This window comes from Lissotriton vulgaris, chromosome 3_1 (assembly GCF_964263255.1).
Source record: "Lissotriton vulgaris chromosome 3_1, aLisVul1.2, whole genome shotgun sequence".
Lineage (NCBI taxonomy): Eukaryota > Metazoa > Chordata > Amphibia > Caudata > Salamandridae > Lissotriton > Lissotriton vulgaris.
In genome coordinates this window covers 868,869,053-868,896,676 of record NC_141689.1, presented here as the reverse complement: position 1 = coordinate 868,896,676, position 27,624 = coordinate 868,869,053, and the positions used below count along the sequence as shown (strand labels likewise).

Sequence of the window (27,624 nt, the reverse complement as noted above, 5' to 3'; positions counted from 1 at the left end):
CTTTTCTGTAGGGACAAACAGAGGTCCTGATGAGTAGGCAGGAGGGAACTGCCTATGAAACATGTCATGTCGACATAAGTAGATTACACGTTTTGTTCTACTTACTAACCCCTTTTTAACGTTCCCAGCCGGCGAAGCCATTAAATTAATTTTTTCGACTAGCCAGGGAATTTTTTTAACCCTTTTTTGCACTAACACTCACTTATATAGGTCCCTACACTCCCTATCACTCACTACTGTCTGCACCAATCACATAGCCTATCGTCAAATAACTAAGTGCTCCCGCATATCACGTAGGTTGTAGCACGCCCCGCCCCGTAGAGGGACGGGAAGACCCCAATGATGGGAGAATGACACTATGGGATTCATAGTGTGTGAGGGGTATTTTAACAACACATAGTGCCCTCTTTCTGCCATTTGCAGAGAGGCACTTTTCCCCACGGTATAGATAGATAGTCTACACCTATTTATATATAAAAAAACACTAAAAATTATTCATGCATTCACATTGATAGAATCTACTTGTTTGCTTATAACGTTCTGGAGGGTGATCCTATCATTGCCTCTACACTTCCTCAAGTGGTTTTTGGATCAAAGAATATCTAAACAGAGGTATGCACGCCTGGACAGAAACCTGATTGCAGGATTTAATGAAGACCAGAAAATGTGAGAACAACAAATTCTATCAGGATTTTCGGGGTGCAAACACACAATAGTACTGAAGTTGTCTGCACACTGGCTTCTAAAGGTGGTCCTTTAAAAAATGCACTGGTGTGCAGTATGCTGTCCTATTGGGGTTATGTGAATTTGATTGTTGTTTCTGGTCAGATGCAGAAAATGAGCAGATTAGGAAACACTTGTGTTTTTTCGCTGTTCCGCCTCCTGCAATGATTGACTGCCATATATTGATTTGCAATAGACAGTGTTTTCCTATGACAATTCGTTTTTCAGGAACTATTGACGAGTCGACAAAAGAAGGGCAGTCTATCGTCGTGGCAGGGTGGGTCGAGCACTTTGCTTTTATCAATATTAAATGGTTTAGTATCCAAGCAACTACTCCATAAAAGCTTTATTGATTTTCTAATGAGACGTTGATGTGTGTTGTTACTTGTTTTTTTATTTTATTTACAGGAAGAGAAAATGGTTATTGGAAATATTTAATGCTTTAACATCTCAAAGACTAGCCAAGCCCGACTTAGATACTCTTCCTACCAGGCTGGCCGATATTCCCAATAAACAATAATTCACGTGGCCGCAGTTCCCAAAGGACAGCAATTAATCTGTGCATTTTAAACAAGCTTTAAATAAAGAATGTATATGAAGAGATGCTCATTGTTCCCAGATATACACAAAATATTGTATTTAAGTATTTAATCTGCAGTGCTGTAAGTACTGTGCATCATTGACGTCATTAAGTGCGACCTCTGACTTGCCCTTGTGATCCCTGGCACTGCTTTTGCGACCCCTTGCTTCAGAGGTGGTGAAATCAGTGCCAGGAACACAGGTAGATCTTGTACTTATGGACATCGGTTGGGGCCCATCTCTCATTGTTTTCTGTCAATCATTTTATAATAATAGTGAATAGATTTATAAAAATGGAGTACAAATCGCTGGAAAATTACTTTTGCTGACAGATGAGAAGTTCAAAAAAATGCTTTTAAGTGTATGTTGTGTGCATGCTTGCGGGAGTTCATGTATTAGTGAATGTGTGTGTATACATAAGCAGAGTGTGTGTACGTGTGAATATGTGTGTGTGTACGTGTGAATATGTGTGTGTGTGAAAGCAAAGGTCAAAGGGCATTTTGGTGACTTGCCGTCCCTGCTGTGCATCAAGGTGTCAGCGCAGGCTGGGTGGCTCTTTCCATGTATTACTTTGCTGACTTTACTGATCTGGTTACTAAAAAGGTAGACTGAAAGAATATGATATTGCTGAAAAATGCTAGGAGGTACTGCAGTCAAAATATGGTGCCTCCTGGCTGGTGTTTCCCATGTGTGTGTCTTCTAGATCTCCAAGAGTTACCTAAGGAGTTGCTCCGAATAAATTCGTTAAGGTGATCCCACTAATAGATGTCAACCTAGTATCCCAAAATGGAGCCAGACACGGGGTGCTGTCTCTGGTAATCAGAAGTGGACATGGTGAGCAGACCAGTAAAATTATACTCTTGCTTTCCACTGCTGCTTCGGGCTCTACTATACATGTAGGCATAGATAGAATCTTTCCTGCTTAGGCTTGTGGCCTATTACTTGGGACAATCCGTGGTTTCTTGCATTAATTCCCCCTGGTCCTAGACAAATAAAAAGAGGGGGCCTCCTTATTTTTTCTAAGGTAATGTCCTTAAGGCATAACAGGTGGGTCTTGAAGGTTTTCTTGAGCTCTGTAAAAAAAGGTACAGGATTGGGCCCGACTTCAAAATGTATTTATTCCATAGGAAGTGTTCTGAGCAATTCAAATTAGCGAAATCTGGAAGAGGTGCATTGAAATTTGTGTGCCGTCACTAGTTTGTGTTTGGCAAATAACCTTGCCATACATGTAGTTGATGAGAACTGCATGAGGTAAATATTCCAATTCCTTGTGCTAGTGCACAAACCAGCTTCATTAGGACCTCATTACGTGATGTGCAGGAATGATAATCGATAATCGCGCACCTGGAGCTGCTGATATCTGGAGTACTGCAGCGGCCCGTCCATTAGGGTGGAGGAGCACCTCCCTCCCTGCCACCACCCGAAAAATAAAACGGGTTTTAAACCCGTTATATTATAGTTTTATTTTAATCCACCTGGACCCGCCCCAGGGACACTGACGAGTCATGGGGGCGAGTATAGGGGGATGACATTGGTGTGGGGAGTGGTAGTGCACTCCCTTGTCCCTTCTCTGCACATGAGGGTTTGGCCGCATGCGCAGTGAAGCTTTCTCCAGCTGCGTTGCTGGGGCTGGAGAAAGCAGGCTTCCTCCGGCCCGCCCCACAGGGACAGGGACAGCCCGCTACTGCTGGAGTATGCTTATTCTGAAGCCCATTAGGGAGTGGTCGCTATGAGTTGTAGAATTGCGTTAGGAATCTGTGTTTCTTCAACAATTCATACATTTTTTTCTTGCAGTCAAGGTCCGTCGCACCATGCACATTCTGCAAGATTTTTCTGACTAAATGTATGTGGGGAAAACAACTTCAGTGCGGTGTTCCTCGCAGCTCCTAATCCTAATTTGGCTGTAAAGTGTAAAGTCATCTACGACTATAATGGGATTCATTCAAATCCTGTAAACTGGGTCTTCGTGGTTGTGGGGTGATCTAGGATGGTATCTGGGGAGCTTGAGCAGCATTCTCTGGGCCAAGTAAATTGCGATTCTCCTATTAACATGCCTAGAGAATCTAGATTTCATTAAAGACACAGAGGCTCACATTATGCAATGACTTTTAATTACAGTTCCATGCAGCCGCATGAGTCATAATACAAAGGTTCCAAAAGAACATTGAGATAAACTAAGAGACATAACATAGCAACCATCTGCCTCTTTTAAATCAGGCGAAGAGAAGATCCAGTAGAAAGAAGAGAACTCGAAATGAAATCCAAAGGAGAGCTGAAGAAGGCAACCAGCCAATGAGAGATCCGACAACGTAGCTCAGGTAGAAGGATTATCTGAAAAGAAAGAAGGTAATCAAAATTGTGTCCAAAAGGACAAAGTAATCATAAAACATGTCAAGAGAAGCGAATTGAACAATTTAAATAACATGGCAATGCAAGCATATCAGAAATAACATTTCAATGAAAAAACATGAACAATCAGGTTATAAGAGAAAATAATATAGAGACACCAAATGCCAAACAGGGAATGGGATGGGTGGGATAATGAATGTCTTTAATGAAATCTAGATTCTCTAGGCATGTTAATAGGAGAATCGCAATTTCATTACAAGAACGGAGGCTACATTATGCATGTTGGTGGCTTTGTAAAACAACATTAGACATGTGTTCAATTGGTTTACAATAGTGTCTTGCAAAGGTACTAGCATTAGACCAGTCAGCAGCTTTTAGAATATCATCCAACTTACATCCGGACAAAAGAGACGTACTCGCCATAGCACCTCTGAGAGAATGAGCTTGAAACTTGGATATATCGATACCTGCTAGAGTCATAGCAGACTTAACCCATCTAGCAATTGAAATTGAGGAAATGGCCTTATGAGGTTTAACAAAGGAAATAAGAAGCGGATTCTCATCAATAGGCCGCAGGTTAGACATTGTCTGATCATAAGTTTTCATACATTCAACTACTCAAAGTTTCGGGCAAGGGTCGAAACGAGGATAAAAGATTGAGTCAGACATGGTCTTGGTTCTTCTGTAGACCTGAAATTTGACTCCAAACAAATTATAGGACCTGTTAGAAATATCCAGAGCTTTAACATCAGAAACTCTACGACAAGAGAACAGGCAAAGAAGAGTGGCGAGTTTAATAGAGAGAAATTTTCTATTCAAAAGAAAATTGTCGGGCCAAGAGGTGAAAAGATCTAGAATCAAATTCACATCCCAGAGTGTATCATATTTCGGTTTCGGGGGTCTTTTGAGATGAATGCTCTTCATAACCTTACAAACAATGACGTTTTTACCGACCGTCTTGCCATTAACAAGAACATGACCCGTAGAGATAGCGGATCTATAGCAATTAATCGATCTATAACTCAAACCTTTGTCAAAAAGTTCAGCCAGAAAGTTTACTATATCAATGATAGGTGCCTGTATGGGATTCAAATCCCTCTCCAGGCACCAACGAAACCAAGATTTCCAGATATTATTGTATCTGTAATGAGTTCCCGGCGCCCATGACTCTCTGAGGAGAGTAGCAGCTGATGTCGAAAGTCCTGAGACTTTGTTGGATCTTCTGACACTCTCCAAGCAAGAAGGGTGAAACTCCCTGATAGGGTCAGGAGCTGAGGACCTCCGTTTACGTCTGTAAGGAGATCTTCTAGAGAAGGTATCAGAAAGGGAAGTTCGTAAGTTAGCTCCAGAACAGTGGGGAACCATGCTTGTGACGGCCAGAAGGGGGTTATGAGGACTAGAGAACATCGGTCTTGCCTCACTTTCTGCAAGACTCTCTGGATCATTGCAAATGGGGGAAAGGCGTATGCATTGATCCCTGACCAGGGTTGGAGGAATGCGTTCACTGCTAGAGCACCGGGATCCGGCATCCAGCTGAAGTAATGATCTAGTTGAGAGGTGGGACGGCTCGCAAAGACGTCTATTTCGAAGGGACCCCAGCAAGAATTCAGCGAGTCGAGGACAGCGACGTTGAGCTTCCAGTCGCTGAAGTCCGAAAGGAATCTGGAATTCCAATCGGCAGAGATGTTCGATTTCCCTGGGTAGTACTCCGCTTTGAGTCCGATTTTGTGTTCTAAGCAGAACATCCATAGTCTCTTGGCCAGGTTGGAAAGGTCGGTAGATTTCGTACCTCCCAACCGATTGATGTAGGCCACTGCGGAAACATTGTCTATCTTCAGGACGACCGACCTCCCCTGTAGGGAGTGCTTGAAACTCATAAGAGCGTACATCCCAGCAGTTAGTTCGAGGAAATTTATGTGGTGAGATGACTGTGCCAAGTAAATCATGTTATTCCAGGTAGAGGACAGTGGTGCTGAACTCCCTCTAGTTAGCTTTGGCAGCGGCCCAGCCTGCTGATCACTAGGGTGTTATATACAGATGTGGTGATCTTTGAGATATTGGGGAGTAAATCAGTGAAGGGAAACATTCTGTCATCTTCAGATAATTTGACTCCAATGATGCCTTTACAATCGTTTCCTTATACAGGACATTAATTCACCTACAGGAATTTCCCATCGACTCCACTAGAAGGGTTATGGCAAGTGGCATCTTTAGAAGCGATTTTTAGGGGCTCGGGAGCACAGAATGGGCTACAGATACAATGGTGGGGCCACCTACAAAGGACAATCATACATGAAGCTTGTGCACCTATGTGTTTTATATATAGATGGGGCAATTTTTGTTTTGTTAATAACTTTGGTCCCGTTTGACGAATCATCATGAAACTATAAAAATAAAAAAATAAAAAGTTAATCCACTTTAGCTCCTTCTGGAAAGCTTTGGGGTGATCTGCCAAGCAGGTGCATCAAAACAATAGGGCTTTCTGAGATGCACTTTTACCAGGCAATTTTCCATAGGAATTTTGCAAAGCGATACAGAAGAAACGGCAGAACAGAATTGCACCAAAATTCGCAGAATGCTAACTATTGACTCAGAAAGCGTGTTATATGTGCCTTATGTAAATCTGTTTAGTTATTTTTGAGAACTTACGCTTTAGAATATAGTGATATCTGGACAGCCGGTCCTGTGGGAGTACCACTGTATTGCACATTTTAGAAAATGAGCATTCTGATTGGCTGAGAGGGCTTTCCCTCTGTCAATCTGATTGTCTGTCTGCAACATCAACAGAACTGTTGCAGCCGCTATTTTAGGACTCTGGGATCGGTCCCTGTGTTCTGAATAAAAAAATAAAAGATACAAGGGTGCAGAGCAGGGGTATCCTGACCACCACATCCCTTTCGGAGGTGGGAGGGCCTAGAGGAAACCCCAGAGGGGCCAAAATATTTGTTTTGTGCCACGAGTCCCGAGGTACTCCCGTGGGATCCCAGTGAGGTCCGATGGGGGTACAGAAGGACTACTGCAGGAGTACTGATGTACCAAAAAACATTTTTACTGTGTGCTGGGTGACTGGGGTGGCGGGGGGTTGCGTGACCATGGCCGGTTGGCATCGGGGGTGGCTGCCTGCGTGTAGTTGGGCACAGGGCCTAGACGAAGGACATGCCCTGCATCCAACCCTACACTGCGCACAGTCGACTCATTGATGTAATTTAACATGTAATGTGTGAGGTGATGAGCAGTGCATGGCGGGGGTTCAGTAAACTATAAATGGTAAATTTCAGTGTTTTTGGATTTAAAACAATAGATTTTATATTTCTACAAGTCCTTACTATAACGTAACTTTAAGCTTTGTTTTTTTTAGTACATTTATAACCCCTTCGGTGCTCAAGCCGAGCTCAGCTCGCCTTGACGTACACCTCTCGTGTGCTCATGACGAGCTGAGCTCGTCATGACCACACCCATTTCTATTATGGCCCAGCACAGCAGAGGAATGACTCCAGCAGCCATAGTGATAAGATTTTTTAAGGACAGCAAAAATCTTAGTACCTTACCTAACTATAATGTCACTTTATTGTTTTTTCAGTGAATATTTCGATAGCTATGTACCTACTTCCCACATTTTTGCATAGAATCACAATTGAGACCTGTGGAGTTCAGTAAATCATAAGGTGTACTGTTCCTAAAAAGGAGAGAGGAACAGGGGTGAAATAGCTCCAATAAGGAGAAAGGGCCCTCACACACCCCGAAGGGTTTCATGCTTCTTCATAGAGCAGCTTCTCGTTGGGCAGCGCTGCATTGCCCAACAGGGGCTCTTTGCCGTAGATCTTTTAGTCTCTTGACCGTGGATGAAGCGGGTGTGTGTAGGGCATGAGGTGTATATACAAGTGTGAGCAGTGTGTAGGAAGAGTGTGAGTTTGAAAATAACTATGGGAACCAGCTGAACTAACTCTAATTGGCAGGTTCCAAGTCATAATTAAAATGCCTTGCTGCTTGTATGGGGAGATTCTAATAGTCTTGTCAAGCATTTATGTGAGGATAGCGGTCAACATGTTTCATGCCTTATGTGGTCTTAAAGATCGTGGAATTTCATCAGGACCTAGATAAACAACTAACTACTCATTGGAAGGCGGTTCACATCTCGGTGGAAGAGTAGGAGACCAAGTCCTCACCAGATACACCAACAGCAACAAAGGTTCTCCCGAGTAGGGCCGAGGGATCAACCGTTGGTAGAACCGAAGGCTCTGAAATCATGGGACGCCCAGTAGCGTTGTGACTGACTCGTTTGTCTGGTTGCAGAATACACAGAGGGTAGCTTTTCCGTCTAGTCATGCTACTCGGCGTCCCATGACTTCTGAGCTTGTGCTGAGAGCAAAAACTGCCTACATGTTTTTTGGTTCACCAGAATAAATGAACTTCTATTAGCGCAAAGTTTTTGAACATTATACTGCAAACCATGACGAAAAACTAACAGTCATAAACTTCACCTTTGCGCTACTAGACCTTAAATATAAAAAGTTGTTATGAAGAAGGTCTAGTGTTGAAATCAGTTAGTAGGGTACAGTTCGCATTTTCCTCGTGTAAATGTATATTGTGATAATTGTATAGTTTAAATGTTTTTTGTATATTTGGAACATAAGTGTTTGTTTATACTGTTTAATGTAAGTATTGTACATAGGATATACCCACTTGTGTATGACAAGGCAAATCCCCAGACAATTAGAATAATCCACACAAGTGATGTAACTTGTATATTCAAAAAAATCAACTACAACACCTATTGATTAAATACGGTGGTGTTCAAAAAATCTGCTCAAAATAAAAAAGTGGCAGAAGTAAAAAGCGACTGGATTCTCAATTATTACTTACAATAGTATGGTGTCCTACCCAGCACTTAATAGGGCACAACCCCCCTTTGTGTTTCAAGTACATGTAAATGTTGGCAGAGGTGGTACTCATAATTGGGCTGTGCTGTCATTGATCCAGTGGGATCTCTTGAATCAGTCAAAAAATCAGGTTTGGGTTATTTGAGTCACTGGGAATAACACAAAGGTGATTAGTGGACTTCTTGCAAAAGTCTCAGCCACTGGCAGCAGCTTGGGGCTACAATCCATCTATTGTGTTTCACCAACTATGCAACTTAAGATAGAGACCAGCCACATCTCAGTCTGCCTTCTCTTGCTGCACTGCACAAACTGTCAGTCCTGGTCACTTTGAATGAGAACATAAGCAACCTCAGGCCAGTTTATGCCAAGTTAAGTCTGTTCAGTGAGGTACAGCTTGAGTCATGTGGCATACAAACTCTAGGACGCACATCTGAGCAAACCCATCATGCTGTGGAAAACACAAAGGTAATGATGCAAAAATCTCAGCCACGGGCAGATGCTCTAGCCACATTTCAGGGCACTGTCTTTCACCCACCACACCAATTCAGAAAGAGATCAGCCACATGCAAATAAGCATTGGCTTGCTCCTGTGGGAAAAGTCCAGCCCAAACTGTCAGGCCAGTTTTTCTCTAAATGCAACCACTACTGGGCCTTGGTAGGCCTTGTAAGAAAACACAACTGCATCAAGCCTACCCTCCATGTTCTCCACTAGCGTTGAATAAAAAGCAAGAACAAATCCAAGTTTTTGTGCTCAGCCCGCAATTCTACTGCAGCAAAGGCAAAGAAGGCATCTGAAAAAATACCCACACTACACCTCAGCTAGAAACCTACTGCCCACCTGGTCCGAAATGATAATTCAAGCAGATGGAACAATGTCGTTGATCTCTAGGGGTACATGAACCCTAAACTATGGAATACTTCCAACCCTAGAGTAAGACCCAAACCCAACCACCAATTATTCAGGAAACTCGTACAAACTATTTAGAATTGCTTATTGATCTCTGCACAGCCAGTGATCACGTTGAGGAATACCTATTTTGCCCTTAACTCTTTATATTGGGCTCAATGCTGCTATCTCCTAAGTGGAGTGCATGTTATCACCTCTTCTTGGGCTCTGAAGTAATCTTAAGATGACATGTAGCTCTTTACAAAACTGGGAAATAAACACATACATAAGTCCACTAAAGGGAAGGTGGCAGTTTCACCTACAAATGATTTTCACGAAGCTGTAACTACCACCAAAGGAAAATGCACTTCACTGTGCTTTGTTCCCCACAAAGTTTTGAACTTGTTCAGACCACTGAACTCAGCTAGCAGTCCCCCCATATAAGTTGACCGCTCGACCATATTCAGTGTCCAACTTTTACTTGACAAAGCACTGCACCCTAGTGTTGGGAAAAGAGAGTTGAAACATTGGGAGTCTTCATGTAATGAGAAGTAGATCGTTAGGACTGTGTTGAGTATCTCTGTTTCTGTGCCCTGCTGAGAAGGAGAGAAACTATCCTTTCTGTTTATTACTTGCCTTGCCGAATGACGAAAGTTAATGACGAATTAACTTTATGTCGGTCCGTGACCAAATAGCACGCACCATTGCCCTGCCTAACGCAAAGATGTAAGTACTCTGATCAGTAAAGCATTTTCTGTAGGCGCGCGGCCAACATAGGAACTTGTGAGTGGTATCCCCTGTGGTGGTCCATGACCATTGACAGCCCATTCCCCCATAATGTGTAGGCTCACTGGCCGCATTAACTGCAGGCACAAGGCCAAAGTGTGACTCTGCTTTGGTACCCTATTGTGGCCCTTTACTGATGTAAGCGCATGCAAATCTAAACTGAGCTTCAACTGCTAGCCAGCACCTCTGACTACAAGCTACAGAAAATGCATTGCATCCCTTCAGCACATTCATAACCGTGACTGAGACCTGCCCACGTCCACCAAAGGTCCCCTGTGCTGCTGTGACCAACTGTTCACTCACTACAAGCAACAGGAGCATACAAACAGCTTGCACTGCCAAAGACTATCCTGACATGAACTGCTTGACAGAGCCTACCCAAACAAATGGCACATATCATTGAGACTCTGAAAATTTGCAAAAGACTATTGAACAGTAAGATATGCCAACACTATGCTCCCTGAGCAGATGCTAAACTTGGTTGTCATAGATTAAGTTCATCATTGACAATAACCTTGATTTCCCCTGAACATTCCACAAACTTTCGCAGCTGGGCACAGAAAAGATGTAGAAGATTACTAAGGTAACTCAAAGAATATATGACATAAAACGTCTTATAGCTACTATGCACTTAACATTTAAAAAGTTGTAAACTATATGCTCTTTACGTTTATTGTATGTGATATATATGTACTAGCTGAAGATGTTCTTAGACCCCATACCCCTTCCGAAGAGTATGGGGTCATTTAGAGTTTGATGAGACCAACAAACGTGTAGTCCGCCTGCCTCATGTAGAGGGAGGCAAATATAAGTGTTTCCACTCAGAGAGCCTGAGCTGGCATTGCTGGCGTAAACAGTTGGTCCATTTACCACTGGATCACTGATCAAAGTGACTGTCATCCAGAGGCAAGTGACAGCTCGGCATGGATATCAGTGGCGGCCACAGTGCAGGGAACGATTTTGTTTGTCAAAGTCATGGAGTTTTTTTACACTAATGCCTGCTCTGGGCGGTTCTGTAAAAATATGTAGAAATGCAGAGCAGGGCGAAAACTACATGGTGCACAATTGGCATTTCACCTTCTTCACCAGAGGGCCATCTGGTGAGGGTGGCCTTATACCGGGGAGTGGAAGCTATGGCCTCCGTTGGCCTTGCAGGCTCCCAGGTCTCTTACTATGGTCTACATGACCCTCTGAGTCTTGCCTGTTCAAGCTTCCTTGGAAATCAAAGCAATTCAGTGAATACCTGGTTCCTCTTATTTCCAAATACAACAGCACATGTAACATGGAAATCCTAACTGTCATGGAGTCAGCAAAGCTTTGGAGAACTGTCCAGTCATAGGTCCTTCCTCATATTCTTCCTTTTCTTCCCTCCTTTCATCTCTCCTTTTTATTCTTCCTTTCTTCCTTTCCATGTTCCCTGTGAACCATAAGCGCCTTTAGATAACGAACCACCAGCACAACACACAACAGATGGGATCATTCACTGTCATGCAGCTGTGCGTTTCCCTGTGCAATCTTCCTTGACCAAGGCCTGAAGCAGAATACACACTATAGTAAACGTTGTTTTATCTCAAAAATATTTAAATATACGATTTTGAGTGCATAGAGTAGTGTTGTCTTTGAGTGATGAGAGTTTACAACACCACCGGTAAGGCATTTCTTGTGAACTCTCTGCTGTCTTTGTAACTCTTCTTTCCAGGACATTTTGATTCCTGTTTTTGGCTCTGTTTTTTTTTCCTGAAAGAGCTCCTTTGAGCTCGCCAGTGTGTGAAGGTTTAGTACTGGAAGAGGAGATGTGGGCTTTGCTTCTGGTTTCCATTGAAAGATAACTGGCAAAGCTTTGAGCGGCATCAGCACCAATTTAATTAGAGTGTGAGAGTGTGTGAGCATCAAGAGCTCTGCTCGATGGGCCAACGTGTAAATCCCCTGGGAGTCGAGGAAGCCAGATCGGTACAGTGTGCATTACCTTGGCAGGATTGGCCGCCAGTACTGCCAAGGTCAAGTCTTTATCTTTCTTAAGTTTGGATGCTTGGAGTAGAGGGTAGCAGCTTCCTTAAGGAGCAGTGAAAAGAGAATCAGCAGCTTTCTACTTAAGAACTCCTCATGGGTTCAGATGATCCTAGTAGAATAGTAACATCGTGTAAATCACAAACTATTGACGTGGATGAAAGCAGGGGCCGGGACATCTATTAGACCAAATATGGGTATCAAAATCATCATTGAAATAAGATGTGACGTTGTGATTAAAGCAGCAGGTTTTGCGGAGTTGTCTCTGCTTTCAGAATTTTAAAGTTCAGTTCTCAGGTCTATAACTGGGTCAATAGAAGACAGGCCTCCTGACAGCCATCAAATGTCTCCACAGTCAGTGAAACATGCCTAGCCGCTCCTGAAACACCAGCCAGTGTCATTATGATTGGAGTGCAATACGTTTTCATATGGGTTGCATGCAGCACAAACTCTCCAGTGCAGAATTAAGTGAAAAAAAACCAATAAAGATGCACCAGTATAGCGCAAAATGAGGCATTTGCATTCCGCTTAATTACGTATTTTTTTGTGTGTAAAAGTGCAAAAGTAGATGACATGAATTTCTCACATTCCTAATAATGCCCAGCCTTACAAGAGTAAAGGGTAGTCTAATTCTTCCCTGCAGTGTGACTGTACGACCCAAGACAAGAGCTTTTGAATTAATAAGGCGGGAAAAGGCACTGCTGTCCCAGAGCAGGCCAAAGCGGCATCAACCAATGGACTCAACCAACAAACTCCGCTGGCTGGGACCAGCCTTCAGAGGGGTTCAATTAGGAGTTGGCCATGGTAGTAACTGGCACCTGTTGACTACTATTGTTTAAGTCAAAGGCCTCTGGCTAGAGGTCAGAGCAGAGTTGCCCACCTGGGAGGAGTAGAGTAGAAGTAGAGCAGACAAAGGAGCTAGGAAGGGAAGTTCACTTGAGAAAGCATTGACGAAAACTGGGTTTCACACGGCTCACAGGTCAGAGAAGAACTGGGCTAAGATTGAGCACATTGTGAACTACCAAATCCATACCATGCTGCTGTCCTAACTGAATGAAGGGTAAGTCTCATTTCACTATGCTGTCTCTTTTTTATCCCCAAAACATCATTCACTACTAATAATGAAAGTGGAAGTTGTTCTGAGAGGACGTTCTAGAAGATCAGGAGAATGTAACTAGAAAGAAGAAGGGTCTCTGGAATCCTTGAAAATTATTGGCTGAACATGGAGAATGGGAACCGCCTGATAACACAAGACTAGACAATTTGTTCTTGGACTGTTAGAGCAGCAATCTGGCTTGCGCTTCGTCACTCCCCTTCGCAAGTACAGGGTGTCTCTCTAGCTGGCGACTGAACTCGGGTTTGCCTGCCTTCGAGAGTGTGAAAGGCGTTTAGGGAGTGAACACCTGCTCAAATTTTGGCTTCCTTCGTCCTAGCAGGAGTAGCCAGAACCTAGGCATTTTAAAGTTTGTTCTGGCGCTGCTCAGGTCGCCAGAGTTGATTGCTGTTCCACATCATTTCTCCTTCCTGTGATGTATTTTGTTCAGTAACAGAGAGTACAAAATTAAAAAATACAAAAAAGTAGTTTGTGTCTATTGCTTTCGTTACCCATTGCCATTCCTGCTCTTTTGGTATCTATTTAGTTATTCAACAACATTTCTGCTTGGCGCATGGCACAGTATGAATACTGTGCCATCCCTAACTACCCCCCTTTCTGGTGCACAGGTTCACAGCATCCCAATGCTCCTTTGGCTGAGCTGGTAAGTCCTAATTATAACTATAATTTGCATGTCTGTCTCTCACATGCCCTCACCCATCGCACTGCCAGGAGCTGCATAACACAATAACCGTACCTCGTGGTCATCATTTACAGCATGGCAACACTTACCAAATAGGCTCAAAACAACACACACTCAACCATAATTTATACATGGCATAGCTATTTATGTGTATGTATAAGCACTTCAGTGCCCCACACATGTGCGAGTAAGCACTATACAAATACCACAGTACAGTACAATATGGTTTCCCCCCACATTGAACCTGCACCATGTTTATCAACACGAGATCTAGCCAGTAGCACCGGTGTCAAACCGAAGTAGTGCGGCGGGAATGGGCTGATGGTATAACACACAATAAAACACAAAAACAAATAACTTACCTGCCACATCGCCGCTCTTCTCCTCCTCTCTGGCTCCAGTCCACTGCAGGCACAGGGTCCCAGACTCCCTTGCGGCCAATCCAGACGCTGCTCTCATGCTGCTGGCATGATTTGCACTCCCACAGAGACCTGGAGCTTGTGCCTGCTGTCTCTAATCCAGCAACACAGCTTGGGTTGGAGACAAGTCAGTGACCATGTCGGTTTGGCCGTCCTGAGATGCCCGGCCAACCCGACATGTGCACTGATAGCAGTGCCCATCACTCCCACTCCGTGACAGCCATCACGATGGCCCCGCCCCCACGACATCACAGGAAAAATAAAATGAAAATAAACATGTTTTATTATTGTTTTACTTTTCACATTTTGAGGCTGCTGGGAGAGGGGGTGGGGGACGACGACACTCCTCCGCTACAGTGGAGGAGCCGCAGCCGGCTCCAGCAGTATCGTTGTTTAGCAATGAGTATATTGTTGGACTTGTGAAGCTTACTGCAGTGCTATAAATACCAGACCACATCCCTTCATATGCACCCCACTGAACATCCTCCCAAAATTACCCTGTGTTCTAAATAGTCACGAGCAGTCAATGACCATTTCTCACATGCAGACACGAAACAAGTCTTTAGTTGGGCTTGCAAAGGATACGCTGAGGTGGGAGTATTCTGTTTCATTTCCATGAAAGAGGCTGCTCTGCTGTCACAATTATATTTATTTAAAGTACAGGGATTGATCATGGCTTTGATCTTTAGCTTTTGATCATGAAAAAGGAAGTAGCTGCAACACGAGCGACTCACAGACAAAATATACTTTAATCAGATTAGTCGTATCAGATGGAATAATGTGTTTGTCTGTCCTCTGCTGCGCCTGTTGCTGTGTGATTTTTAACGTTTTGCTGGTGGAAGGAATTAAATCATCTAAAAGCACGGTTTGCATGTAGCTTGACTAATTTGTTAATCATGCCAAGGAGACTGCAACAAACCAGCAGTGTTAGAGTGGCTTATAGGGCAATCCTGCAGAGCCAGAAAGGGTTGGTCTGACAGGTTAGTGTGTGAGTCAATTGTTTTGGCTGTTTGATGTCCTTTTGTTGGCCATTTGTAGGTCGTGCCTGAGCCAGCACATGTTGCATGCAAGACATTTTGTCAGCTTAAAGTGGGGTAAGAACCTGCCCGCTGCTTACCATTGGCTGGCTTCATTTTGACTCTCATTTGCTTGTTTCTTATTTGTAGTATCAATTCAGCTTCACTTCCTTTTCTTTTGTTTTGCCCTTCCTTTGAACATTAGGAACTACTTTTTAGGGCGAACCCTTGTGACGCACTGCGTAGCAGTGCTCGTGTAGGCGTCCCGTTTTGTAGGGGTTTTCAAAATAGACCTGGAAATTCCACGCAGTTCGTGTGTGTTATTTCCAAGGTCCATTTTGATTGAGCTTTGCGTGTGTGTTGTTTTTAAACAGAACGCGCAATAGGCCATAGGCGGTCGCATAGCTCCGCCTATGGGCTATTAGTGTCTGTTACGCGCACCAAAGCCCATATGTCTTAAATTAGCGTGCTGACACGGGCGTGATAATTGAAGACATATGCCTGCACTCGCGGGTGTTTTTTTTTTACACTAGGGATCGCGAAAGCGATCGCTTTCAGTGCTGCTTTTTTTTTTTTAAACACTGTGTACGTCTGACGAAGATGCCCTTGGCATGAAAGAACAATCATGGGCAGAGATGGTATCTCCCACTGTGACGGGTAAAGGTTTCCCGCAAAAGTGATCAAGTGACTCAGACACCTTTTAATAGCTCAGCAACAGAGGCCTGAGAGAAACTTTACTTCACGCGAGTTAATTGACAAACACCTGAAATGTATTGGAATCCACATCGGCGCGGCTCGCCAAAAGCAGAATCGGCTGAGGGGTCACACAAAACAAAATCTGGGATCCAATGGGAAGCCTCGCTTAACACGGACACAGGAACTGGAGGCCATTAACAGGCTATTGTTAGGTCTCGGCCTGCCAATGCTCTTGCGCATTGCTGGCGAGACATATAGAGGGCCACCAGCAAATCCTACCAAGAGGGTTTTGGAGTGCGGATTACGCCCAGTGCATGTGAGGCATTCAAGCGCGAAGCTTCGCCAGCGCGCGCTCGGCCTCACTTCCTGCTCCCCCTCTTACTTTCGTTATCACTCACACCCCGTATGCTCATTCCCTCCCCGACTTCAAAGGAACGCCGCTCCCCTGCTCCCCCCGCCCCGCCATGCATCACTTCCTGCTCCTCCTCTTACTTTCGTTATTGCTCACACCCCATATGCTCGTTCCCTCCCACCCTTCCGACTTCAAAGGAACACCGCTCCCCTGCCCCCCGCTCCTCCGCCACGCAATGCCGAGATGCTTGCGCTTCTCTCATACTTCTTGTTTTATTTCTCTCTTGCCACACAGACCACCCACCTCTCTCGCTTTGCACTTTCTATTCCGGCCTTCCTTTTCGCATTCGTTTCTTCATCTAATTCAATTTGCTTCTTTTTCCGATCACCTATCTCTATCTCTCTCTCTCTTTTTCTTTCTCTCTCATGCACACTATATGTCCTACCTCCCCTAGCTCGTTCCTCGTTAACGCTCTCTGTTTCCACCTTCTTGCCTCTCTTCTTCCTTGTTCACCTCTTTCTCGCTTTCTCCCCGCCCTTCTCTCACGCTCCCTGTCAGTTCTCTTCTCACTCCACACTCTTCTTTTCTCTCTCGCTTAGCCGCTCCCCTGTCGCTCTCTGTCGCCCTCTTTCGGGTCTCTTAGTTTCAGCCCCTCACTCACTCTTTCTCCCCTCACGCTCCTGTTTACCCCTCATACGCCATCATGTCCCTTCACCTTCCACCTCCTTCCTTGTCCCGACCACGTCTCACCCGAAAGACCTTTATGGAAGTGCATTCGATTGAGAAGCCCCATCGCCCCCCCCCCCCCCCCCAGGGTTCTCGCTGGGTCTCAATCTGCAGCGTAGGGAGTGCAAGGAGGCCAGGCAGTCTCTAAGAGCGGGACTATCTGCCAGTCTCTTTAACCCCTAACTAGCGGGACACTTTCTCCCCAGCACCTGGATGCGCTAGAGCAAGTCTAAGAGTTTGATTAGAACGGTTGGTTCTCCACTGCACAGAAAGGAGCGCCTGGCAAAGGGCTCCGTGTGATTTTATACTATTGCCAACATCGATTTTCTGTATGTTGCATTTTAGACTGTAAATTGATTTTAACTTTAGTCTGTTCATTCCGATTTTCATGCCTTAAAATATATATATATATACAACGTCAATTGCACATGATTGTTTGTTTTGCTCACCTCGCCTAGCTTTTACCACGTACCTCCCCGGTCCACCACAGATGTAGTTCCGGTTGAGTGGAGGGAGCTTCAGACGTGGTCCGGAAGTACTTTACTCCCGGCAGGAAGTGCTGCGGTGGTTGGCAGTCTAGCTGTCCAACTAGAAACTAATAAAGTGGCTGTCTGCCTTGACACGCAGCGGACGCGCTAGAGGCAAGTCTAAGAGTTTGATTAGAACGGTTGGTTCTCCACTGCACAGAGCGGAGCGCCTGGCAAAGGGCTCAGCGTGATTTTATACTATTGCCAACATCGATTTTCAGTATGTTGCATTTTAGACTGTAAATTGATTTTAACTTTAGTCTGTTCATTCCGATTTTCATGCCTTAAAATATATATATATATATATACAACGTCAATTGCACATAATTGCTTGTTTTGCTCACCTCGCCTAGTTCCGGTTGAGTGGAGGGAGCTTCAGACGTGGTCCGGAAGTACTTTACCCCGGCAGGAAGTGCTGCAGTGGTTGGCAGTCTACCTGTCCAACTAGAAACCTATAAAGTGGATGTCTGCTTCTGCGCGCAGCGGACGCGCTAGAGGCAAGTCTAAGAGTTTGATTAGAACGGTTGGTTCTCCACTGCACAGAGCGGAGCACCTGGCAAAGGGCTCCGCGTGATTTTATACTATTGCCAACATCGATTTTCAGTATGTTGCATTTTAGACTGTAAATTGATTTTAACTTTAGTCTGTTCATTCCGATTTTCATGCCTTAAAATATATATATATATATATATATACAACGTCAATTGCACATAATTGCTTGTTTTGCTCACCTCGCCTAGCTTTTACCACGTACCTCGATGGTCCACCATGGATATAGTTCTGGTTGAGTGAAGGGAGCTTCAGACGTGGTCCGGAAGTACTTTACTCCCAGCAGGAAGTACTGCGGTGGTTGGCAGTCTAGCTGTCCAACTAGAAACCTATAAAGTGGATGTCTGCCTCGATGCGCAGAGGACGCGCACAGCGGGTGCGCCGCTGGCGCACAAAAGGCAAGCCCGTCTGCGCCCGTCTGCTCCCGAACGGGCCTAGGGGCTAGACACTCTGCTCCTTCCACCTCACAGGACTGCCCTCTAAAAACTTACTCCAGAGACATGCTTTTAAAACTGGCAGGTAAACAAATCACCGTACCGGGCCGTACAAAAGCTTCTCCGGAGGAGTTTGAAGGCCCCTTCACATGCTTAGACTGCAATTGGGGCTGCCTAGATACATATGCCACAGGTATAGCTATAAACAATTAGCACTGTACCTTTAATTTAAACTGTATCTATTTAAATGCCAGATCCCTTCCCAAACATAGTACAGAGGTCTGGGATATATTAGATGAGCTAAACCCTGACCTTGCTTTTGTCACCGAAACCTGGCTTGATGATAATAATACTCCTGATATTGTCTCTGCTTTACCAACAGGCTATAAAATACTAAAACAGGATAGAAAGGGTAAGAGATGCCATTCTCTTTAACACCTTGGCTGCTAGCAATTTTCCCGTCCTGTGCTGGAAATTGCCATTTTGCTGGTGTCATGACGAGCTCAGCTCGTCATCAGCACAGCTCAACCGTGCATCATGACGAGCTCAGCTCGTCATCAGCATCGAAAGGGTTAAAGAACATCTTTCTTGCACTCCCTCTACAGTCATCCAAATGGGGACACATGAGATCTTAGCCTTCTCAATTTCAAAAGGGAAAACTTTTTAGGGATTAAGGCAACGCGTTTGCACCACTATTTAAGTACTGTGGCTAGGTCCAAAACGAAGGTGCTAGAACCAGGAATGTAATCCCTATACAGACCCAACAAGGAAAGTAAGGATACCCTACTTCCTTGGATCATTAGACTTTGAAAAATGGACAGCACCCTTTAGAGTTAAATACACAATTTAAGATATATGATGTCTCAGCTTTTTGTTAAAGCACATATAACATTGTCATGACTGTTTTCCCAACAAGTACATAGACAAGAGACTCTGTGTCTTCAGTTTTCTGTCCTTTATTCAGTTTTTCATTTTCTTTAAAAATCGCTGATAGCCAAATAGCCAACACGTTTCGTCCGTGACCGGACTTCTTAAGGGCTGAATAGAACATATAGCTTTCAAGTTCATAAATGGTGAATAATTAAATGTCCAGTATTTGAATAGAATTAATAATGTGGTCCTTTCTCATTAAGAAGTATAGGTAATTCAAAAAGGAGTCGTGGATAGGTATAACAACGGTTTTATTCAGGCCAAGGTAAGCCCAAGAAACACCGCATCGACGAGCATAGTAGAAAGGTCTTCTGGTCCTTTCTACTACGCTCTGTCTCCACATCAGTTGCCCATTTACAAAAAGAGATTGAGAAGTCACTTGAAAAATGTGCTCCTAAACTTAATAGTAAACCAGTTCCTAAATCCCGATCAGAAAGATGGTATACACCCGAATTAAAAACTAACAAACGAAAATGCCAAACCTTAGAACATAAATGGAGACTGTCAAAAGACAGCATTGATAGATTAAACTATTTAGCTGAGCTGGAAAATTATCACCGCATGATAAAACAAGCTAAAACAAGTTATTATACAAAAAGGGTGGAAGATAATGGTAGCTCTTCGAAGGAATTATACAAAGTTATTCGTGAACTTTGTAAACCCACCAGTCTATCACAGACTATGACTCCCACAATAGAGAATTGTGAGTTAATTAACAACTTTTTCACTGATAAAGGGACAAAAATGTACGCATCTTTTGATAATACCCCTGAAGAAGATGATACTGATTGGGAAAATCTGGCCCCCCATCCCGCAGTAAAAATCCACCTTGACACACTGACCCCCTTTTCAGAGGAACAGGTGGCAAAGGCTATGTCTGAAGTTAAGGCAGGATCCCACTTGACCCATGTCCACACTTTATTTTTTCCAAATTAGTGCATGTCTTATGTCCCTTTATTACTAACGTTTTTAATCAATCCTTGGAGCAAGCTTGCTTCCCTGACATATGGAAAAAACTGTGGTTTTTCCCCTCCTAAAGAAAACAGGACTCAAAATGTATGACCCAGCTAACTACCGCCCAATTTCACAGTTACCATATCTCTCTAAAGTTCTAGAGCGGCTAGTTAACAAACAACTTACTGCTTTTCTTGAGATCAACAATTTGTTCGATCCGTCACAGACAGGTTTTAGGACAAATAAGAGTACTGATGCTACCTTGTTAGCAGTATCGGATAGCATCAGGTCACAGGTCGATCAAAACCAAGCCGTTGCACTGATCCTATTGGACCTTACTGCGGCTTTTGATACCGTGTCACATACCAAATTACTTCAAATATTTCATAAAAAAGGGATTTGTCGTATAGCCTTATTATGGTTCGCCTCTTTTCTCAAAGACAGAACCCAAACAATGCAAATGGGATCCTACACCTCCTCCTCAAAGAATAATAAACAAGGAGTCCCACAGGGAGCGACCTTGAGTTCTACCCTTTTTAATGCATATGTCTCATCATTGTCGGACATTAACAGGAAGTGGAGGTTTGAGATTTGCTCTTACGCAGATGACACCCAATTGGTGATCCCCCTGCTAAACAAACTGACCAATACAGAGTCAAAGGGCAATCTAATAAACTGCCTTTCTGAACTTGCAAACTGGATGTCCCAGCACTGTTTAAAATTAAATGCTGGGAAGTCCGAAATTTTACTCTTTGGTGGCAGACAATTTGGGACAACAGTTGGTGGCCCCAGGTCCAAGGTACCGCTCCAAAACCCAAACGAGCAGCAAAAAACCTGGATATTGTGTTTGATGACACCCTCTCTATGCAGGACCAAGTGCGCACCTTATGTGGTAAAGCTTTTGCCACACTAAAACTGCTTAGATGATTGTTCCCCTGGATCCCCTACAATTGCAAACAATCCATGACCCAGGCTCTTCTTTTAAGTAGACTGGACTACGGTAATGCCCTGTATGTTGGCATGGCCGACTACCTTTTTGCCAGATTGCAGGTTGTTCAGAATGCTGCCGCTATATTAATTTCTAACAAAAAAATATATAGCTCAGTATCCTACTGCCTAAGGGAACTTAACTGGCTACCTGTACGTCAGAGAGCTAGTTTTAAACTCCTGTGTTTTGCGCACAAAACCTTGCATAAAAATGGACCTCACATCTTGCGAGATAAATTGCAATTCCATGTTCCCCCACGAAACCTGAGATCATGCCATTTGGCCCTTGCATCAGTCAAACGCACATCAAAGGTTAGAATGGGTGATCGATCGTTCTCCAAAGTAGCTGCGATTCTTTGGAACAAATTTCCAATGGATCTTCGCTTGACAGCTGATCATCTGCTATTCAGAAAAAAACTGAAAACCACCTTATTTCCTAGATAAGGACTCTTTTTAAAATCAACTGAATTTTGCTTTAAGCTCTGTCCCAACGCAGTGATATCCCTAGGGATGATTGATGCACTCTATGAATATCAATAAATACAAATACAAAATACACCTCTCACATCTGAACATGTCCTTGTCTAGAAGGCAGGCGCTGGCCCTAGAAACAGTATCACTCAAAACACAATTAAAGGTGTTTCTTATTATCATAATATTCAGAAATTGGCGTGTTTTTGAATAAACTTCTGCTCTTCCACCTTGCTGGCGTCTCTGTTTCTTTCTTACAGTCTCTTTTGCTGGTTATCTATCTATCTCTGCATCTATCTATCTCTCTCTCTATCTATCTGCCTGGTTGTCTAACATACACTACTCAGTCTCTGTCTTTCCTCTCCCACACACCTAAATATCTGTATTTCTTCGCTGTCTCTCTCTCTCCACTATCCATTTGTATCTCTCGGTTTATCTCAACCCTCTCCATGAACACGCCAGTCCCAGCCCCCAATCCCTGTCTCCGCGTTCTCTCTCCTCTCAAGAAATTCTTTTTTTCTCTTTGCATAGTTTACCTTTCCCTCTCCATTTCTGACCCATCACCTCTCGGACCCTTGTCTCTATATATGCCCCCTCACACATCTCACTCTTTCTGTCCACCCTCTTCTCCCCCACTCCTTAATGTCCTTCTCTCGAACTCCATCTATCGGACTATCTTTCAATTCCTGCCTCGCTTACACCATCTTCACTGACTCCCTGTTTCGACTCTGAACGCCCTGTCTCTCCCCCTCGCTCTCTGTCTCTCCCCACACGCCTCCCACTCCTGCTGTTCTGTTTCTCATCCCGACTCTTCTCTCTTCCTTCTTTCTCTATTCTCCTCACTCTGTCTACCGCGCTCTCCCACCTTCTTCTCCTGTCGTCATCTCTCTTCTGCTCTCTCGCGCTCTCTCTCTCTCTCTTCATCTCCCTCTTTTCAGTCTTCATGTGATTTTCTCTTTCGTTTTCTATCGCTCTATCTCTATATATTTATATCTCTCCATCTCCATTGCTTTCTCTCCAGTCTCTCACGCTCTCTTGCTCTTTCTTTCTATAGCACTCTCTCAGTGTAGTCTCAGCACTCCTTGTCTCTGTGGTGCATTCACCATGAACGCATCTGGCTGAGAAACAGCCGATGCTCGCCTAGAAGGATCCAGGCAGGCACGAGTGCCCACTGCCCTGGAGGGGAAATCAACTTTGGCTGCCTTGTGGACTCTCACAACCCGGCGACACGGAAACAAGAAGCGGCGGCGCTCACTTTCACCTCCTGACTGTGCCTCATTAAACTGAACCACCATTTGGTTGGGCGCGGGGAGGGCACCTTCGTCGTTTCCAGAGTTTTATCTTGTATTTTTTAGGGGACTTGTTTGCATGTTTTGACTGGCGCTGAGTGGGAAGCAAATAGTTTCTCTTTTATTGCAGAAGCAACCTTTCAAATATGTGTTCCTGCTATCCACGTGAGTTGGAAATTACGTAAAACATGCTATTTCTGTGAGAAGGGCAGTGGTTAGGCTTCGGCTCTAAATTTCTTCTCCATTGTTTCTTACAACATTTAACAGTTTAACAGTAGCTCTCTACTGCCCTCACTCTACCACTCTACCGTCCTCACTCTACAGCCCTCACTCTACCCTTCTACCGCCCTCACTCTACCGCCCTCACTCTACGGCCCTCACTCTACCACTCTACCACCCTCACTCTAGCCGCCCTCACTCTACCACTCTACTGCCCTCACTCTACCACTCTACCTCACCACTCTACTGCCCTCACTCTACCGCCCTCACTCTACCACCCTCACTCTACCCCCTCACTCTACCACCCTCACTCTACTGCTACCACTCTACCGCCTTCACTCTACCGCTACCACTCTACCGCCCTCACTCTACCACTCTACCGCCCTCACTCTACCACTCTACCGCCCTCACTCTACCACTCTACCACTCTACCGCCCTCACTCTACCGCCCTAACTCTACAACCCTCACTCTACCACTCTACCGCCCTCACTCTACCACCCTCACTCTACCACTCTACCTGCCTCACTCTACCACTCTACCACCCTCACTCTACCACTCTCACTCTACCGCCCTCACTCTACCACTCTACTGCCCACCTTCTACCACCCTCACTATACCACTCTACGGCCCTCACGCCCTCACTCTACCGCCCTCTCTCTCCCACTCTACCGCCCTCACTCTACCCCCTCACTCTACCGCCCTCATGCCCTCAATCTACCACCCTAACTTTACCACTCTACCGCCCTCACGCCCTCAATCTACCACCCTAACTTTACCACTCCACCGCCCTCACGCCCTCACTCTATTGCACTCACTCTACCGCCCTCACTCTACCGCCCTCACTCTAGCACCCTCACTCTACCACTCTACCGCCCTCACTCTACCACTCTACTTCCCTCACTCTACCACTTTACCGCCCTCACTCTAACACTCTACCGCCATCCCTCTACCGCCCTCACTCTACCACTACCACCCTCCCTCACTCTATCGCCCTCCCTCACTCTATCTATCTATCGCCCTCCCTTTATCTATCGCCCTCCCTCACTCTATTGCCCTCCCTCACTCTATCTATCGCCCTCCCTCACTCTATCTATCTCCCTCCCTCACTCTACCACTCTACTGCTCTACCACCCTCACTCTACCGCCCTCACTCTACCCCCCTCACTCTACCACCCTCACTCTACCACTCTACCGCCGTCACTCTACTACTCTACCGCCCTCACTCTACCACTCTACCGCCCTCACTCTACGACTCTACTGCCCTCACTCTACCACTTTACTGCCCTCACTCTACTGCCCTCACTCTACTGCCCTCACTCTACCGCCCTCACTCTACCACTCTCCCGCCCTCACTCTACCACTCTACTTCCCTCACTCTACCACTCTACCGCCCTCACTCTATCACTCTACCGCCATCACTCTACTTCCCTCACTCTACCACTCTACCGCCCTCACTCTATCACTCTACCGCCATCACTCTACCGCCCTCCCTCTACCACTCTACCACCCTTACTCTACCGCCCTCACTCACTCTATCGCTCTCCCTCACTCTATCTATCGCCCTCCCTCTATCTATCGCCCTCCCTCACTCTATCGCCCTCCCTCACTCTATCTATCGCCCTCCCTCACTCTATCTATCGCCCTCCCTCACTCTATCTATCTCCCTCCCTCACTCTATCGCCCTCCCTCACTCTATCGCCCTCCCTCACTCTATCTATCGCCCTCCCTCCGTCTATCTATCGCCCTCTATCTATCTATCGCACTCACTCTATGGCATCACCACATCATCACTCTGCACCACTACAGCATCACTCAGGGGCACAACTACATCACTATGCGCTACCACAGCTTCACTGAACGCCACAGCATCACTCGTCGCCACCACATCACTCAGCGCCACCACAGCATCAATCTGTGCAACCATTCAACAACAACTAATAATAATAATATCAATACATCTAAGTTACATAAATACAACACATATTGCATTACAAATGTTATAGGTGTCACATTTGCGAAAGTTAAAACTATTGGAATTGTAAATGACAAAGCTATTAATTTAGCTATTTTGAAAACCTACACATAAATACAAAATTTGTCATTTACAATACCAATAACTCAAATTTTCCTAATGCGAGACCTATTGCATTGCAAATGCTTTTTGAAGGAGATGGGCACTCGGAGTTAAGGGAATTTTAGACGGAACAAAGGGGGCCGTGGACATTCTTCTATGGATGTGCTTTTTGTTTTTCTGTGGTGTTGTCTGGCAATATGCAGGACAGGCAATGGTAAAATGCGCCCTCTCTGTTCAGCACCATGCCCTCTGCCGCACTCAGCAGTGTGCCTGCTGTGTGCATTGGTCGAGATGTTTGCCACAGATGTTTTGCTCAGATAGGAAGCGGTGCTGTCTGCGTTGGTCTGTAGTGTCTGAGTGCATTTGGTAGGACCAGTGTGTATGTATTAGTGAGAATGTGTTTGTGCGCACCTCCAGTGAACGGGTGTGTGTATCGCTGTCTCTTTTCATATGTGTGTGTCGGTGTAACTTTCCAAGAGCGTTCAGTATCAATGCTTGCAGTGCTGTTTGAGTTGTCTTTGTGTGTGAGTGTGCGTCTGTGTCTTTCCTCGTATACTGCAGTGGGCGTGGGTGTAGTATTGCCTTTAGAGCTGTCTTCCTTTATTATACTTCTTGTGTGTCTGGTTTGCGGGGTGAATTGAAGTGTAGTGTGTTGTCTTTATGTGTCTGTCGTTGTAGGTATCAGTGCGTTCCAAGTGCTGTCAATGATGGCAGCTGGGGGGGTGAGGGGGGTTGTACCATTAGCTGCTTACTGGGGTGAGTTAGAGGCACTTGAGGACAGGTTAACTTTAATGCCACAAACTTGCGATAAGTTTTCAGTGGGCCAGATTCTCAAAATATTGAAAATTTACTCGGTAGATTTACCTCTCTTCTTGGGGCAGGTATATCTTTTTAAAATTTTAAATTCACAAAAAAACTAGTCCTACTGGGAAGCTGCACGAGTCTCAGCTTTCCAATAGCACCCCTATGCATATAAGGTCCCAAGGCGCGACCGATTGTATTGAAAATGCTTGTGATATTTTTATGTTTCCCTCGTCGTCATTGCTTGATTTTGCTTGCCAGAAAGTGTCACTCACAGTCGTTGAAATGTCACTCAGAATTACAGTAAAATTATGAAAATGTCACACATGGCAATCTGAAACCTGGACAGTGATGGTGTACCGGACCCCGCACCGCCCGAGCCTCCAGCCCCCCTCATGGCGGTGTCCCGGGCCACTTGACCCCGCTGCTTCCCCATGCCCAGCCCAGCACAAACTTGGAGGCAGTAACGATGGACAACGGCTCCAAGCCCCGGAACTGACAGAAGAATTCTTGCATCGCCACCAAATTCAATAGTGAGCAGTCACTTCCGTGTCCACAAGGCACTGCCCTCCGCGAGTGTAGTTTATTTATTTATTCTATTTTTGTTATTTTATAGAAGTCGGCTCGCTGCCACCAAAACGCTTTAAAACTCCGCAAAAACAAACGAACAACAAGAAAAAATTATATTATACCGGTGCATCTCCAGAACAGTGTGCGCCATTAGGGCCCTCTTGGGCGCTAGAGCGCGACACCCCTACTCATGACTGTTGCAGGGCGCTGGCTTGGCTTCAAGAAGTACCTGAGAAAGGGAGAGCCAGCATTAACCTGTCTTCAAGTAAACGTGTGCCATGTCTGTTATTTGAAAGACTAGCAATCCTGGGGCAACTAAATTGAAGTAGCGGTGCACGGGCAGACTCAGCATGTTACTGTGAGTTGTCAATGAGTGTTTATTTGAAATACCAAAGCCTGCCGGCCTGTGACTTAGTCTGTGTCAGCTGCCTATAATTACGATGAGTGGCACAGCTGAAAACAGTGTGGGGGCCCCTCCCAACCTAGAAGATTTGACCCGGGCTCCAGATGGGACAGAGCGCACCTGGCCACTGATGCGCCATCATACTGAAGAAAGCTAACATCCCCTTCCACCTCTACGCAGACGACACACAGATCTACATA

At 45.0% G+C, this 27,624-nt stretch overlaps 1 protein-coding gene and 1 long non-coding RNA gene across 2 annotated transcripts in view; one reads left to right on the top strand and one right to left on the bottom strand.

Moving 5' to 3' along the window:
• The window catches only part of AOPEP (aminopeptidase O (putative)), a 1,575,581-nt gene that overhangs the window by 1,119,465 nt on the left and 428,492 nt on the right, over positions 1-27,624 (top strand). The gene's annotated exons all lie outside the window — the stretch shown is intronic.
• On the bottom strand, positions 3,397-14,500 carry LOC147727138 (uncharacterized). The gene is made up of 2 exons (XR_015309311.1): positions 14,369-14,500; positions 3,397-3,633 (listed from the first exon to the last, which is right to left on the bottom strand). It is a non-coding gene; the product is annotated as an uncharacterized LOC147727138 (long non-coding RNA).